The sequence below is a fragment of the Mercenaria mercenaria genome, chromosome 16, assembly GCF_021730395.1.
Source record: "Mercenaria mercenaria strain notata chromosome 16, MADL_Memer_1, whole genome shotgun sequence".
Classification (NCBI taxonomy): Eukaryota; Metazoa; Mollusca; class Bivalvia; order Venerida; family Veneridae; genus Mercenaria; species Mercenaria mercenaria.
The window spans coordinates 70123983-70137624 of NC_069376.1; the positions used below are offsets into that span (position 1 = coordinate 70123983).

Sequence of the window (13642 nt, forward strand, 5' to 3'; positions counted from 1 at the left end):
AGTACTTACGGTTCTCTGCAAGTAACTGCCAACTTCCCCAAATGAATTATCAAAGGTGAAGGACGAATGATTTCACACACAATGTCTTTTAGCAAATCGTCACGGAGAACTTACGCCCCGCCTGGGGATCTAACTCACGACCCCGCGATCTGTAGACCAACGCTCCCACTACTGAGGTAAAATTGAATAGACATAATTATGTCAAGGGGGGCTAACAAATTTGGACAGGAAAACCCAAGGACCACTCCTATAAAGGTTTGTTTAATAATTGGCCCACTATCTTAGTCACTGAAGAACATCAAGTGGTCACAATAGTTCAGCATGAGCACTTTGTGCTCTTGTGAGCCAAAAAAGCAGAGGACATCCTGAAAGTCAATTTTGAGGCATGACTTTATTACCATTGTATTGACATAGCATTGTCAGTGTATGGTAAGTTTGTTTCCAGTTTAGTGCCAGTATATTGGTTCTTTTATATTTATCTTTAATATGAATATTAATGTGCAGTACAGCCTGAAACTTAAAATCTTCATTTGCTTGTGAGTCAATTTTATTACAAATTAAGATTTGCAATATTTCAATTATTAATAATATAATATTGAAATCAAAGGAAATTTGACCAAGGTTATGGTAAAACAGCGTGTTTTGTTTTACAGGGTAGTGAAAATACATAACTTTTAAATTTTCTGTTTCTGTTTAGCACAAACAGTTGTTGAGGACAGATTCTGTGTTACAATGAAAACAAATAACTGTAAAATAATGAAAAAGTACCTTTACAATGTGCCCATCAATGCTGAAAAACTGTTTAAAACTGAAAATAATTTTGGAGGGAAAAAACAATACTGAGCCATTTTTATATTAGGTGTATTGTAATATTTTGTTGTTGTGAAAACAGCTAAGATGGATATATTGCCAGTGTGTAACCAGCGTATTATCAGTATCTGCTATGAGTAAATCTATAACCAATGTTCTGTCAGACAGACAAAAAATCCATACCATTGTGAGGTCTGATGCTATTTTTAGCCCACCATCATCAGATGGTGGGCTATTCAAATCACTCTGCGTCCGTGGTCCGTCGTCCGTCCGTCCGTCCTTCCGTCCGTTAACAATTTCTCGTTATCGCATCTTCTCAGAAACTACCTGGGGGATTTTGACCAAACTTTGTCAGAATGATGTTTTGGTACCCTAGTTGTGTCCCCCTGAAAATCAGACTGGTTCAACAATTTTTAGCTCACCTGTCACAAAGTGACAAGGTGAGCTTTTGTGATCGCGCGGTGTCCGTCGTCCGTCCGTCCGTGCGTGCGTGCGTGCGTCCGTAAACTTTTGCTTGTGACCACTCTAGAGGTCACATTTTTCATGGGATCTTTATGAAAGTTGGTCAGAATGTTCATCTTGATGATATCTAGGTCAAGTTCGAAACTGGGTCACGTGCCGTCAAAAACTAGGTCAGTAGGTCTAAAAATAGAAAAACCTTGTGACCTCTCTAGAGGCCATATATTTCACGAGATCTTCATGAAAATTGGTCAGAATGTTCACCTTGATGATATCTAGGTTAAGTTCGAAACTGGGTCACGTGCCTTCAAAAACTAGGTCAGTAGGTCTAAAAATAGAAAAACCTTGTGACCTCTCTAGAGGCCATATATTTCACAAGATCTTCATGAAAATTGGTCAGAATGTTCACCTTGATGATATCTAGGTCAAGTTCGAAACTGGGTCACGTGCCTTCAAAAACTAAGTCAGTAGGTCAAATAATAGAAAAACCTTGTGTCCTCTCTAAAGGCCATATTTTTCATGGGATCTGTATGAAAGTTGGTCTGAATGTTCATCTTGATGATATCTAGGTCAAATTCGAAACTGGGTCACGTGCGGTCAAAAACTAGGTCAGTAGGTCTAAAAATAGAAAAACCTTGTGACCTCTCTAGACGCCATATATTTCATGGGATCTGTATGAAAGTTGGTCTGAATGTTCATCTTGATGATATCTAGGTCAAGTTCGAAAGTGGGTCACGTGCCTTCAAAAACTAGGTCAGTAGGTCAAATAATAGAAAAACCTTGTGACCTCTCTAAAGGCCATATTTTTTATGGGATCTGTATGAAAATTGGTCTGAATGTTCATCTTGATGATATCTAGGTCAAGTTCGAAACAGGGTCATGTGCGGTCAAAAACTAGGTCAGTAGGTCTAAAAATAGAAAATCCTTGTGACCTCTCTAGAGGCCATACTTGTGAATGGATCTGAATAAAAATTGGTCAGAATGTTAACCTTGATGATATCTAGGTCAAGTTTGAAACTGGGTCACGTGCCTTAAAAAACTAGGTCAGTAGGTCAAATAATAAAAAAACCTTGTGACCTCTCTAGAGGCCATACTTTTCATGGGATCTGTATGAAAGTTGGTCTGAATGTTCATCTTGATGATATCTAGGTCAAGTTTGAAACTGGGTCAGCTGCGGTCAAAAACTAGGTCAGTAGGTCTAAAATTATTAAAATATTTTGACCTCTCTAGAGGCCATATTTTTCAATGGATCTTCATGAAAATTGATCTGAATGTTCACCTTGATGATATCTAGGTCATTTTCGAAAACTGGGTCACGTGCGGTCAAAAACTAGGCCAGTAGGTATAAAAATAAAAAAACCTTGTGACCTCTCTAGAGGCCATATTTTTAAAGAGATCTTCATGAAAATTAGTGAGAATGTTCACCTTGATGATATCTAGGTCAAGTTCAAAACAGGGTCACGTACCTTCGAAAACTAGGTCAATAGGTCAAATAATAGAAAAATCTTGTGACCTAGAGACCATATTTTTCAGTGGATCTTCATGAAAATTGGTCAGAATTTTTATCTTGATAATATCTAGGTCAAGTTCAAAACTGGGTCACATGAGCTCAAAAACTTGGTCACTATGTCAAATAATAGAAAAAACGACGTCGTACTCAAAACTGGGTCATGTGGGAAGAGGTGAGCGATTCAGGACCATCATGGTCCTCTTGTTTAGTTAGTTATGGCCCTTTGTTTATTTCTATAATTTACATAGATTTATATGGGGAAAAACTTTGAAAATCTTCTTGTCCAAAACCACAGAGCCTAGGGCTTTGATATTTGGTATGAAGCATCATCAAGAGGTCCTCTACCAAGATGATTCAGAATATTTCCTTGGGGTCTAATATGGCCCCGCCCCGGGGGTCACATGGTTTATATAGACTTATATAGGGAAAAACTTTGAAAAACCTCTTGTTCAAAACCACAGGGCCTAGGGCTTTGATATTTTGTATATGATATCATCTAGCGGTCTTCTACTAAGATTGTTCAAATTATCCCCCTAGGGTCAAATATGGCTCCGCCCCGGGGGTCACATGGTTTACATAGACTTACATAGGGAAAAACATTGAAAATTTTCTTGTCCAAACCACAAAGCCTAGGGCTTTGGCATTTGTAATGTAGCATCATCTAGTGGTTCTCTACCAAGTTTGTTCAAATTATCCCCCTAGAGTCAAATATGGCCCCGCCCTGGGGGGTCACATGGTTCATATAGACTTATATAGGGAAAAGATTTTAAAATCTTCTTGTCAATAACCTACAACATTCAAATTTGGACCACATGTATGGTTTTGAGTGGCAAGATGAACCTTGACATGAGTTGACCTTGATTTTGACCTAGTGACCTACTTTCACATTTCTGTAGCTACAGCCTTTAAATTTGGACCACTTGCATAGTTTTGTGCACTGGAAAAAAACTTTGACCTTGACTTTGACCTAGTGACCTACTTTCACATTTTTGAAGGTACAAGCTTCAAATTTGGACCACATGCATAGTTTTGTGTTCCGAATTGGAATTTGACCTTGATTTTGACCTACTGACCTACTTTCACATTTCTCAAGCTACAGCCTTCAAATTTGGACCACATGCATAGTTTTGTGTACCGAAACAAACTTTGACCTTTACATTGACCTAGTGACCTACTTTCACATTTTTGAAGGTACAGGCTTCAAATTTGGAACACATGCATAGTTCTGTGTTCCGAAATAAAATTTGACGTTGATTTTGACCTAGTGACCTACTTTCACATTTCTCGAGCTACAGCCTTCAAATTTGGACCACATGCATAGTTTTGTGTACCGAAATGAACTTTGACCTTAAGATTGACCTAGTGACCTACTTTCACATTTCTGTAGCTACAGGCTTCAAATTTAGACCACATGCATAGGATTGTGTACCGAAACAAACTTTGACCTAGACATTGACCTAGTGACCTACTTTCACATTTTTGAAGGTACAGGCTTTAAATTTGGACCACATGCATAAATTTGTGTTCTTAAGTGTAATTTGACCTTGATTTTGACCTAGTGACCTACTTTCACATTTCGTCCTTGAAATTGATCTTGTGACCTACTTTCACATTTCTCAAGCTACAGCTTTCGAATTTGGACCACATGCAAAGTGTTGTGTACAGAAATGAAATTTGACCTTGAGCTAGTCAGTAAGTCTTGAAATTTGGAACACTCAAAAATGGCACATTGGTGGGCGCCAAGATCACTCTGTGATCTCTTGTAAAAGAAATATCTTGTTAATTATATCCAGTATGTTGCCATTCTGTAACCAGAAGCTGACAATACACTGACACTAGTGCATGTTCATTGCGTATTTCCCTGTACGACTTCCAGTAGGATTTTTTCTCTGCCATATTTTATCGAGAAAAAATGGGTCGTGAAAACTCCTAAAATTAAAATATATTCGTTTACTCCATACTATCTATCAAAGATGATCCCAATATTTTCAACAAGAATCATTTCTTAGATATTTTTTTATAGACATGTACCTGTTTCTAGATGTAAAGAAGTGCAAAACAGTTCTTGCAGAATGGAACAGGAATACACGTTTTAAATTTGCCAGCAGGTGTTCGTCTTCAAAATAGCGCTGAAGTTTAGTCTCAGGAGACTAGAGAAACCGTACTTTTTTTTATAAATATATAGGAAATTAAAATAATTAACATAATTAACGCTGGTTGAAAAAGTTTAAACTAACTAATCACCAATGTATTTATAAAACTGTCCAGAATAAATAAAACTAGAAAAATTTTATTCGCAAATAGCATTTTCGGTGCTATCCATAATCACGAGTGGTAAATGTGGGACCCATTTATATAGGTCCCTTCTTTTTCAAGAAAAAAACAAAACTAATTATAACTTTTAAGATTTTGCATATGGGGTACCTTTTTTTCAAGCTGTGGCAACATAGCTATTACATAATTGGTCCTTCCAATCATGAGAATTACATTAAAATGTAGAAAAGAATACACAGGAATTATTTCAAGGTTTGATTGGAAAATTAATCGAGACTTGTTGAAGATTGATTAAGATTTTATTGGACTACCAGTGACTTAGATTTTACATGAGAGAACGGAAGTGTGAAGGTCAATGTCATTCGTCAGAGCTACTGTCTAAATGATAAACTGTATTGCACAGGCTTGGGAATTACTGCACTAAGGGTGGGCATGTAAAATCTAAGTCGCTGGTAGTTCAATAAAATCTTAATAAATCTTAAACAAGTCTCGATTAATTTTCCAATTTTATTGAACTACCACGTGACCAGATTTTCCATGAGATTTCAGAGCTGAGCAATCAGTTTATCATTTTTCCTAAAAGAAAAATGTAAAACCATTTTTCTCCATTCTTTATTTACCCTTGTATTATTTAACAAAAAACCACCAAACTTTGGTTTATCCAAAACTAATTGTATTACACTACTATAGTAATGTACATGTATAACTGTACACAACTCATCAATGCATAGACATTAGCAGTAATAGGTAGATAGTACATGTATATATCAATTATCAACAGAGCTTACTGAAACAAAGTTATTTATAACCTCAACAATGTAACAACTGATTAAGGGAGACAACTGCTAATAAAGATTCTCTTCTATAGGATAAGAGTTAACTCCCTTCATTAGGTATAATCTAAAGTTTATTATACCTGTATTTATCAATTCTTGAGCATTCTTATGGTGTGTTCTAAAACTATGTCCCACTAAGAATTACATCAGAATAAGATTTTTCAATAGTTTTGTTGTAATACAGAGCAAAAGTTTTTGCAGAACTCCAACCTGCAGCTTTTATTATTGAATCTAATTGAACTCCTTTAATTGCTGCTGCTGATGTGGAGGCTTCTCGACAACTATGTACACCAAAGTTATCCACATCAATACCAGATTCTTTCATTAACTGTTTCACCCATCTAGAAATTGTACATATTGTGACTGCTTTAAAAGGTTTAACTGTTGAAATAAACAATTTATGTTCAGACCCTCTAACCTTAGATGTAACAGTCAGATAATATTCCAAGGTTTTACTAGACATAACTTTGGGTCAGCTGAATATCTAAGTACATTGTATTTGCATCGGCTTAACATGTAATCCAGGTTTAGATTGTTTAACTAATTCCGACACTTGACAAACAACCTGTTCCTTACAAATATGTAAATCAGACAATTTCAACAAATGGATTGTTTGGCACCTCTGTCCAGATAACAACATGAACAATGTTGTTAATTTTTGAGAAGTAAAGTCATTTCTGTACAGTTCGGTAATGATGAAATATATTGCAATACTTTATTAACATCCCAAATATGATCATATTTTGGCAAAGCTGGACTTATTGTAAACAATCCTCTCATAAATCTAGGTTTCGAGAAATAGCAGATTTCGCTGTATTGATTGCACTATAACCTAATCCTTAATTGAATAATTCTGTCAAAAATTCCAACACTTTTACCGAAGATGGATTAAATGTATCAATGTTTTTTAACTTGAAAAAAGCAACCATTTTCTGAAATAAGACCCATACTGTTTTGCAGTTGATTTTTTCCATGACTGTAAGATAATCTGGACAGTGTCCTCTGATAATCCTTTATCTTTAAGCTGTTCCCGGACAATACGAAAGCACCAAGCCGCATCTTCTGAATGTGATGCTGTCTTGTTTGATCTTGAGGCAGTATTAGTGTTCGATGTTTTGGTAGAATGTATGATTGAGCACAAATTTGTTGTAACAGTTCGCTGAACCATACCTGCGTCGGCCATAATGGAGCAATCAGCAATGCTTTTTCCACTTTGTCCAGAATTATTTTCTGGATACAGTGACTGATCATACTGAAAGAAGGAAATAGATAAGATATTTTTTCATTCCATGTCAATGTAAATGCATCAGTTGCTATTGCGTTTGCATCAGGTTTACAAGCGACATATTTTGGTATTTGATGATTCAATCTGGAAGCAAACAGATCAACATTAATATTCCCTACTTTCTGTTCTAACATTTTAAAATACTCAGTATTAAGCTTCCATTCCATATCTTCATTAACTTGTCTAGACAATTTGTCTGCTTCACAGTTGTCTTTTCCAGGAATATGTGCAGCACTAAGCCAAATATTCCTGTCTTTACACCGCCACCAAATGTCTTTTGCTAATTTGTGCATAATTACTGGTTTGCCTCCAAATTTGTTAATGTAAGAAATTGCAACAGTATTATCCATATATATCCTAACATGGGCATTACTCACATCTGCAGCCAAAGCTTGTATAGTTAAAATGGCTGCCTTTAGCTCTAAAATATTAATATGTTCCTCTTTTTCAGATTCATCCCAAAAACCTTGAGTGTCAGTATTGTTTGTAGAATTTACACCACCCCACCCCCTTTTTACTTGAGTCACTATATAGAATAATACTTGGGGCACTTCTTATTAGGTTTCTGTGCAGATGGGAGGAAATCTATCCACTTATATATTATTTCCTTGCTATTATCTGACAATTTTATTGTTTGATCAAACTTGCCTTTGTACATTTGAAGTTTTTTTTATCTTTTTCATGTTCAAGATCTTTATAAAATAATGGAGCATAATCCACCCCAGGTTCACTAGCTACCATCTTCCCAATAACTTTTGCAAGGTCCCGAATTGTAATAACTTCCTGACTAAGTATTTTAAGACAAAGCTCAATCAAATTGGAAATCCTTTCTGGTGTTAGTTTAATTGTCATACTAATTGAATTCAGTATGAAACCCAAAAACACAATTATTTGAGTTGGTTTAAACACAGATTTTTCAGGATATCGTTTATATGAGGTGTATTGGATGAAGAATAATTCCTAAATATGACAGCTAGACTACGGAAGACAATTACGGATTAATTACAATAATACGACTACGGAGGACAATATGGGACATACAGAACATAAACATACAGAAAACGTAAACTACGGGCAGTGTATACTTGACCCTGTGACAAATACCAACATACATATAAATACTTACACTTTGTTTTAAGCCTATGGTTTAATTTAGACAAAGGACTCATCTGAATTTGTTAATTAAAACAATACCTTCACAGGGTGCAGATTATACATAATTAAACTTTGCTTTTAATAACGTGTTTTGCCTGTTATAACCTCTAATAAAATTAAATAATTTGTTTTTGTTTGTAAAATGATATAGATCTGTGGTTAATGTTGATTCTTCCTAAGAACGAAGAAAACAGTTGTATCAAACTGTCCTAGAAATGAATGGATTTAATGTTGTATTCAAATATCTTGGTTTTAAGAACTTTTCACAAATTAAACATATTCAGAACATTGTTAAGAAATGATAATTTCAGTTAAATTTGTTAGATGGAAGCCATTCCTGCTTGGACCATCCTACATTGGTGAGGGGCATTGTGATATCTTATATTTAAATTGTTCTTCTAGCTTAAATGTACACACAGTATCTGATAAACTTGATATTTCTTTTATTAGCTCACCTGAGCACAAAGTGCTCAAAGGTGAGCTTTAGTGATCGCCCTGTGTCCGTCGTCCGTCCGTCCGTCGTCAACAATTTGACTGTTAACACTCTAGAGGTCACATTTTTGGCCCAATCTTAATGAATCTTGGTCAGAATGTTACCCTCAATAAAATCTTGGACGAGTTCGATATTGGGTCATCTGGGATCAAAGACTAGGTCATCAGGTCAAATCAAAGGAAAAGCTTGTTAACACTCTAGAGGTCACATTTTTGGCCTAATCTTAATGAAACTTGGTCAGAATGTTACCCTCAATAAAATCTTGGACGAGTTCGATATTGGGTCATCTGGGGTCAAAAACTAGGTCATCAGGTCAAATCAAAGGAAAAGCTTGTTAACACTAGAGGTCACATTTTTGGCCCAATCTTAATGAAACTTGGTCAGAATGTTACCCTCAATAAAATCTTGGACGAATTCGATATTGGGTCATTGGGGTCAAAAACTAGGTCACCAGGTCAAATCAAAGGAAAAGCTTGTTAACACTCTAGAGGTCACAATTTTGGCCCAATCTTAATGAAACTTGACCAGAATGTTAATCTTGATGATCTTAAGGTCAAGTTTGAATCTGGATCATGTAGGATCAAAAACTAGGTCACCAGGTCAAATCAAAGGAAAAGCTAGTTTACACTGTAGAGGCCACATTTATGACCATTTCATAATGAAACTTGGTCAGAATGTTAATCTTGATGATTTTAAGGTCAAGTGTAAATCTGGGTCAGGTGGGGTCAAAAACTAGGTCACTAGGTCAGATCAAAGGAAAAGCTTGTTAACACTGTAGAGGCCATATTTATGACTGTATCTTCATGAAACTTAGTCAGAATGTTAATCTTGATGATCTTTAGGGCAAGTTTGAATCAGGGTCATGTCGGGTCAAAAACTAGGTCACCAGGTCAAATCAAAGGAAAAGCTAGTTAACACTTTAGAGGCCACATTTATGATCATATCTTAATGAAACTTTGTCAGAATGTTAATCTTGATGATCTTTAGGTCAAGTTTAAATCTGGGTCAGTTGGGGTCAAAAACTAGGTCACTAGGTCATATCAAAGGAAAACCTTGTTAACACTCTAGAGGCCACATTTATGACTGTATATTCATGAAACTTAGTCAGAATGTTAAACTTGATGATCTTTAGGTCAAGTTCGAATCTGGGTCATGTTGGGTCAAAAACTAGGTCACGGGGTCAAATCAAAGGTATGGCTAGTTAACACTTTAGAGGCCACATTTATGACCATATCTTAATGAAACTTGGTCAGAATGCTAATCTTAATGATCTTTAGGTCTGTAGGTCAGGTGAGCGATACAGGGCCTTCATGGCCCTCTTGTTTTTGTTATAGTGACTACATATGAAATTACTCATTTTGCATATGCAGTCAGTGCTGCAGCATTTTTAAATATTATGTACTGTATTTATAGCGTGTTAACAAAATCTTAAAATATCTTAGTAAATGGATAGTTTAATTGCTTTACGAGAAAGAAAATATAAATGGTTCTAGTTTCAAAATTCCAAAAGTTGTAGTTATGTTATAGTATTATTGTAGAAATTGTGATTATGCTATTTATTATACCCCCACCAAACATGTTTGAGGGGGGTATATAGGAGTAAGTTTTGTCGCGTCGCGTCCCGAAATCTATTATCTCAGTTATTATCAAATGGATTTGATTATAACTTAAAATACATGTTCCACCATATCACCCACATCATGTGACACAAGGTGCATAACTCTTGACACCAAGTTTTCATGAATTATGTCCCCTTTTACTTAGAATTTAAGGTTAATTTTGTTGTATTTTCACTATATCTCAGTTATTACTAAATGGATTTGATTCAGACTTAAAATAGATGTTCCACCTCATCACCCACATCATGTGACACAAGGTGCATAACTCTGACACCATTTTTTTTTATGAATTATGCCCCTTTTTACTTAGAATTTAAGGCTGATTTTGATGTATTTTCACTATATCTCAGTTACTACTGAATGGATTTGATTCAAACTTAAAATAGATGTTCCACCTCATCTTCCAGATCATGTGCCCACATCATGTGACACAAGGTGCATAACTCTGACACCAAGTGTTCATGAATTATGTCCCCTTTTACTTAGAATTTAAGGTTAATTTTGTTGTATTTTCACTATATCTCAGTTATTACTAAATGGATTTGATTCAAACTTAAAATAGATGTTCCACCTCATCACCCACATCATATGACACAAGGTGCATAACTCTGACACAATTTTTTTTTTATGAATTATGCCCCTTTTTACTTAGAATTTAAGGCTGATTTTGATGTATTTTCACTATATCTCAGTTACTACTGAATGGATTTGATTCAGACTTAAAATAGATGTTCCACCTCATCTTCCAGATCATGTGCCCACATCATGTGACACAAGGTGCATAACTCTGACACCAAGTGTTCATGAATTATGTCCCCTTTTACTTAGAATTTAAGGTTAATTTTGTTGTATTTTCACTATATCTCAGTTATTACTAAATGGATTTGATTCAAACTTAAAGTAGTTGTTCCACCTCATCACCCAGATGATGTGACATAAGGTGCTTAACTCTGACATAAATTTTTTATGAGTTATGTCCCCTTTTACTTTAAATTTAAGGTTGATTTTGATGTATTTTCACTATATCTCAATTATTACAAAATGGATTTGATTCAAACTTAAAATAGATGTTCCACCTCGTCACCCACATCATGTGACACAAGGTGCATAACTCTGATACCAATTTTTCATGAATTATGCCCCTTTTTACTTAGAATTTAAGGTTAATTTTGATGTATTTTCACTATATCTCAGTTACTACTGAATGGATTTGAGTCAGACTTAAAATAGATGTTCCACCTCATCACCCACATCATGTGACACAAGGTGCATAACTCTGACACTAATTTTTCCTGAATTGTGTCTCCTTTTACCTAGAATTTAAGGTTAATTTTGATGTATTTTCACTATATCTCATTCTGATTGGCTTAGAGCCAAAGGGAAGTAACCTTTTTTTAACTTTTGTACTGGGTTTCTTCCCCTTAAATTCCAGGAATTAGTCTATTTTCAGAAATCCTATTTTTAGATTTTCAATATTTTAGGTATTTTTCTAACTTTTTTATTGTAAGTCCTATGTAAAAAGTAAAAACATTTTTCTGTGGTAACATGGGTCGGTAAGACACTTTTTTGTATTCACTTTTAGTGTATCTCTAATATTAGAGATTTAATATATTTACTAGTATTACTTTACTAGTATTATACTAGTATTACTTATATGTGGAAGCCCAGGATGAAGTACTCAAAAGTATTTTTAAGATTTCTTATGGTTGCCATTCTTCTGTGACAAGACCGTATGGTGGGGGTATGAGTCACTCCTGTGACAGTTCTAGTTGTGATCTATATATAGGAGATACGCTTTGTATATACATGTTGCTATTAATTAGGGTCTAGTTTTATATTGTATTAGTAAAGGTTTTAAATGCATGTATGGTGTCATATTTCTGCCACGATATAGGTAGGTAGCTATCACGATACTAGAAACAATTATCTGGTAAAGTGAAGTTTCCTTGAAATATTATTGCGGATAAACGTATCTAGAGGAAATAATTTATTGAATAATGTTTTCTGTAAAAAGAAAACCACGATAAAGGAGGTTATCGTGACAGTTTCAAAACATCTTGTGGCAGTTTCAAGCATAAACGCCAAATTTGGTGCTAAAACATTTTAAAAATAAAATAATGAAATACCTAGAAAATATTATTTATTGCTGAAATGTTTTCAGAAAACATGCACACATTTTCTGGAAAATTTACAATATTATCATGATAACTGCCAATCTGTCTCATAGCAGAAATATGCCACCATGTAAATTTATACGTTATACCATTCTTGATTTCTGTTCTAGTATGAAGCTTAAGAACGTAACATTTTATGTTAAAGTAAGTAACTTTAGCTGTGTATATTGAAAAACAATCAATTATCGTAAAGTAGTTTTGAGATAGATAATGATTTTAAATGGTACTATGTAGAGATAGTACCTAAGTTTTTCAAATCATAGGTTTGAAGTTAAAAAGCTTTGAAATGAAGAGAAATGTCCATATATTTCTCAAAAACAGAAATATAGACAATATTTTAACCAGAAGTGCGGAGTTATGAGCATTTAATATTTTCATGATAACGAAAATTTTGTGATCAAGGAAATGTAACTCTTCTTGAACATGGAGAGCATAAACATCAAAGGGACATAATATAGTCAATATTTTCTAATTGGGTGCATTTGATTTAACATTCAACTTTGATCTGGATTGCTAAATACTGATCGATGATACTGTGTGCTAAAAATTTAGAACATCTGGAACAGTCTATTAACAGCAAAACTATGCTTTAGCAGAATCTAAATAGAGTTAAGCTCTAACTGGGACTTGAACCCGGGACCTCTCACCCCTAAGGCAGACACTCTACCACTTCCCTATAACAGCAGTAGCTAATAGCTATGCAGTTTAATTGCTGGATTACATTGCGTGAACTGGAACAATAATCGGTGAACTCCGGATTATCGGCGTATTCGCTTTGTTACCTAACGGCAATTTTTGTGTAAAGAAAAAATATAATCTAATGCTGCCAACGTCATAATTGGTCAGATCTGCCCAAATTTCTCTGACGTGTTGTTCAGAGTATGAACTTACTAACTGGCAGTACCAGTGAAATATTACTTACACTGAATCTTTTATATTTGCCCTTTTTGCAGCTGCCGAACGGCAAAGACGATGAGATTTGTCCAAATATAAGTAATTATTTTACCAGTTTTGAGAGGATTTCAAT

The 13642-nt window shown here is 34.9% G+C and overlaps 1 protein-coding gene across 1 annotated transcript in view; it reads left to right on the plus strand.

The window, feature by feature from the left end:
* The window catches only part of LOC123540187 (dolichyl-diphosphooligosaccharide--protein glycosyltransferase subunit STT3A-like), a 285963-nt gene that overhangs the window by 91200 nt on the left and 181121 nt on the right, over positions 1-13642 (plus strand). The window lies entirely within an intron of this gene.